This window comes from Palaemon carinicauda, chromosome 26 (genome assembly GCF_036898095.1).
Source record: "Palaemon carinicauda isolate YSFRI2023 chromosome 26, ASM3689809v2, whole genome shotgun sequence".
NCBI lineage: Eukaryota > Metazoa > Arthropoda > Malacostraca > Decapoda > Palaemonidae > Palaemon > Palaemon carinicauda.
Window position 1 is genome coordinate 16436158 of NC_090750.1, and position 5000 is coordinate 16441157.

Genomic DNA, 5000 nt, shown 5'->3' on the forward strand with positions numbered 1-5000 from the left:
CTCTCTCTCTCTCTCTCTCTCTCTCCAAATCGAAGAAACTGAGTGTTGATTGTATATCCATTGCAAATATATAAGATGGGGAATATGGTCGGGCATCTACGAGGGTCTCAGTACACCCATCCAGGACTAAATGAAATATGGTTTTATAGCTTCCTTTTGACAACCTGAATCACATTTCAGATGTTAACAGGAACGGAACTAAGGACAGGTGGCAGATAATGAGCTCTATGTCAAAGCTCGTCAAAAAAAAAAAAAAAAAAATTAAATTTAAAAAATCGGGGTATTTATGGGAAAATATGTGAAAATCTTTGAAGAGAGCATATATTTCATCAGAGTTCACACGTTAAACATAATTAAAGCAATATACAACAATTGTATTGCTCAGTTTTACTTTTGCACACCTCTATTACCTGTTGTCGAGTAAAATAAAAACAAAAAGAACCTTGAATGCCCAAAAAAACTGCTAAAAAAGTCTTTTTCAACTGATTTTGGTACAATTTGATGGGGTGAATTACATAATACAAATCTTCTCATTTCTGTCCCTTGGAGAGATTCCAAATCCAAGATGGACATCAAGAAATTAGCATGCAAATAAATTTCTATATATTTACTTACGATTATAATTATTATGTCTAAACCTAAGTTTTCAGGGTCGAGGAATGCAATGGAAGTATTCAAATAATTGAGTTAAAATTAAATTGGATCAAAATCACTGTTTATATACTCCAAATTCTTTCTTTTCAGATGTCACTTACTTTCAATCTCAAATATGCTCAAAATGAGTGCCACTGATGTCTACCATCAAACATGCCCAATCTGCAAGAAATAAATAGAGAGCCAGGAAGATGAAGTTAGAGTTCGTGGGTAGGGTGCCAGTGGAATCAATGAAGCACATGCTAAAGGAGGTGACAACAATATTGAGAGAGCTGGTTTCGTAGTTCATTCAAATTGTCGTAAAGTGGGACATAAACCCATATGACATTACAAATTCATTAATCAAGAAATAAAGTAATCCATTGGTAAAACAGAAGGGCAGAGGCATTCACAGTATCATTTGATAGCAAATCGAATTGTGTTTTCTGTGGAATTTAAGTTACATTTAATACTTCAGATTTCAGTATTGAAAAGACAGATAATTATGTTAAAGCAATATTGCAGTGTTGTAGTGATTGTTCGGATGACTGGGGTGTTACAGTGAATGGTCGAATTGAATACTATGGTCGAGACGTACATGCGGCCGACTGCGTATATCACCACACTTGTGAAAGGAACTTTTGATCCCGGCGTGATATATCCCATGGGTGTAAGGTGGAACCAATCACAAAGCAAATAAAATAGAACAATCCCAAAATGATTAATCCTGTTTAGAAATTTTGCTCCTTTCTTGGAGCTAATGATGGGGAACAATTGACAGTGTATGCCTTTAGGGATAAAATGAAAGAATATATTTGCAGTGAATATTTCTTTACGTATGGCTATCAGTACCTCAAACCTAAAATGAGATATCATTATTGGGAATCAATTTATATAATAGAAGGGAAGACCAAAATAGTATTGTTACTATGATAGAAACATTTTCTCAAATCCTTCAATCATATTTCATGTGTGATAAGGAAACTGGCGATGAATTTCAGAAGAGAGGATTATCTGAACTGCTGCTGGACTTATCAAAAGTGATAAAATACTGAAGTTACAAAACAATATCCCTGTACAGATCGGCTAAAACTTGATATTGCTTTGAAGTATCTTCCAGAGAGCCTTCGCGTAATACTGGATATCTAGTTTGTGAAGAAAGATAAGGGATAAATGGTTGCAGGGGTTAGACAGGCAATCATTCAGGCAGTATGTCCTCGAACTGTTTTATCCCCAGTACAGAAAGGTCTTTCCTTATAAACACATCAGTTGTATCGTTCAAGTTTCCTTATAGATATTTTACATAAGATGGGATTTTGATCATGTTATCGAGAAATTTTTGAGATTTTAAAAGGATGTTGCTGACACTGCCCCTGTAGATATCTTGGGTGAGGGTATTAATTCAGGGGATGTGGCTGTTTGTTTGCAGTTTACAATGTTGATCATGATATTCTTTCAATTGATGGTACACGCTCCTACCATGGGATGGGGATAATTGTTTGCTTGACTCCCTTAATTCTCTTTCTTCATTATGCGCAGACATATAGTAGGGATCTTTATATCAGGTCGGATAAATGAAGTCCCACAACAATGTACCCCCTCAACAGTCTTAAGTCAGTCATGAGAAATAAACTACCCTCTCAGCTGTTTTTCATCCCCGCTGTTACTAGGTGTGATAGGACATTGTTCCTCTAAGGTGCAAGTAAAAGGGCGGCATTTTAAAAGTTAATCAAAGGCAATTCTTTATTGCAATCTTTTGCAGATCAGTTTATCTTTCCAAACCAAGAGCAGAAACTAATTGAACTTACTGGACCCAAGGTATTGGCTCCGCTATTTGGTGGGAAGGGTGCAGGGTCACTGACATTTTTACGCCATAATGCCTTGCCTAAGAAAATTGTGTCCTCAAAATTTTTTGTAGCATCGGAATATCTACTCCCAAGAGAGTCTTTCACTAAATTACATTTTACGTAGTTTATTACCAGATATTGTTTTTTATTTGAAAAATAAAGAAATAAGTTGGCTAGGGCACCAGCCACCTGTTGAAAAACTACCGCTAGAGAGTTATGGGTCCTTTGACTATCCAGAGAGTACTACTGTACATTGGATCATTCTCTCTGGTTACGGTTAATTTTCCTTTTGCCTACACACACAGAACAGTCAATTTATTCTTTACATATTCTTCTCTGTCCTCATACACCTGACAACACGAAGATCACCAAATAATTCTTTTTTCTCTCAAGGGGTTAACTACTGCACTAATCGTTCAGTGGCCACTTTCGTCATGGCAAGGGTAGATGAGACTCTTTAGCTATAGTAAGCAACTCTTCTAGGAGGACTCTCCAAAATTAGAACATTGTTCTCTAGCATTGAGTAGTGCCATAGCCTCTGTACCATGGGCCTCCACTGTCTTGGGTTAGAGTTCTCTTGCTTGAGGGTACACTCGGGCTCACTATTTTATCTTATTTCTCTTCCTATTTGTTTTGTTAAAGTTTTTATAGTTTATTTAGGAAATAATTATTTTAATGTTAGTACTGTTCTTAAAATATCTCATTTTTCCTTGTTCCCTCTCCTCACTGGGCTATTTTCCCTGTTGGAGGCCCTGGGCTTATAGCATCCTGCTTTTCCAACAAGGGTTATAGCATAGCAAGTAACAACAACAACAACAACAACAACAACAACAACAATAATAATAATAATAATAATAATAATAATAATAATAATAATAATAATGGATATGTTGAACTGGGGTTTGAAGAAAGATGACACTAAGTTAACACTAGTAATGGCATATATGAATGGAGCTCAAGATAATCTGTTAAAGATAATTTATTGTAGCAGTAAATCGGTCTGCTGATCATCGCAGTGTAATTATAGGTCATATGGATTACCATGTTAGTGACTCTGCCCTTGCAAAATACTTGATATTTTGTTTGTGAGGAAAGATAAGGGCCAAAAGGTTGCAGGGGTTGGACAGGTAGTTATTCATCCTGTATGTCCTTGAACTGTTTTATCCCCAGGACAGATAGGTCTTTCCTTACAAACACATCATTTGTATCGTTCAAGTTTCCTTGCAGATAATTTGCATAAGATGGGATTTTGATCATCTTATAGAAAATTTTTGAGATTTTATAAGGATGTTGCTGACACTGCCACTGTAGATATCTTGGGTGAGGGTGTTAATTCAGGGGATGTGACTGTCTGTTCGCTGTTGACAATGTTGATCACAATATTCTTTCAATTGATGGTACAGGCACCTACCATGTGATGGGGATAATTGTTGACTTTAATCTCTCAATTCTCTTCCTTCATTATGAACAGACATATAGAAGGGATCTTTATATTAGGTCGGAAAAATCAACTACCACAACAATTTACCAAATCAAGTCTCAAGTCAGTCATAAAGTATAGAATATCCTCTCAGCTGTTTTTCATCCCCGCTGTTACTAGATGTGATAGGATATTGTAGGAAAAAGGACTGCATTTTATTATTTAATCAAAGGTAATTCTTTGTTGCAATCTTATACTGATCAATTTATATTTCCAAATCATGAACAAAAAGTAATTGAACTCACTGGACCCAGGGTATTGACTCCACTATTTGGTTTAAGAAAATTTTGTCCTCAAAATTGTTTGTAGCATCGGAATATATACTCCAAACTATGTCTTTCATCAAATTACCTTTTCTCATAGGTTATTACCAGATGTTTTTTTGGACTAGGTAAAATAGGTGACATCGATATGTTGAGCTAGGGCTTGAAGATAGAGGACACAAAGTCAACACTAGTAATGTCATATATGAATGGCGCTCCTGATAATCTGTTTGATTCATTGTAGCTTTAGATCTGCCTGATAGGAATTTAGCAGACCTAGAGTATGCTGATGATGCTGTCCTTGTAAGCAGAATACAACAAGATTTGCAATGCTTGCTTACCAAAATGCATGCAATATCAAGCGAGGTTGGGGTGAAGATAAATAGAAAAAAAAGACAGAGATGATGAGAACAAAGTATCCAATGGAAGATGAAATATCATTTGAAGGAGAAAGGATTAATGAGATAGTATCATTCAAGTATTTAGGAACTATGATATCCAATACAGGGTCATTAGAATCATAGTTTTGCGAAAGATTTGAAAAAGCCAATCAGGCAATCGCTAGGTTGAGTAAAATCTGGCAATCAAATTGCCTCAAATTGCATATAAAAATCAGACTATATATCAGTTTAGTGAGATTGATGTTACTCTATGGACATGTGTCATGGTATGACAATGAAACCATTGCCAATAGTTTTAGTCTATTTGAGAGCAAAGCAGTCAGAAGGATATTGGGGGTTTAAAGGTAGGACAGGATTTAAAATGAAATTATAAGAA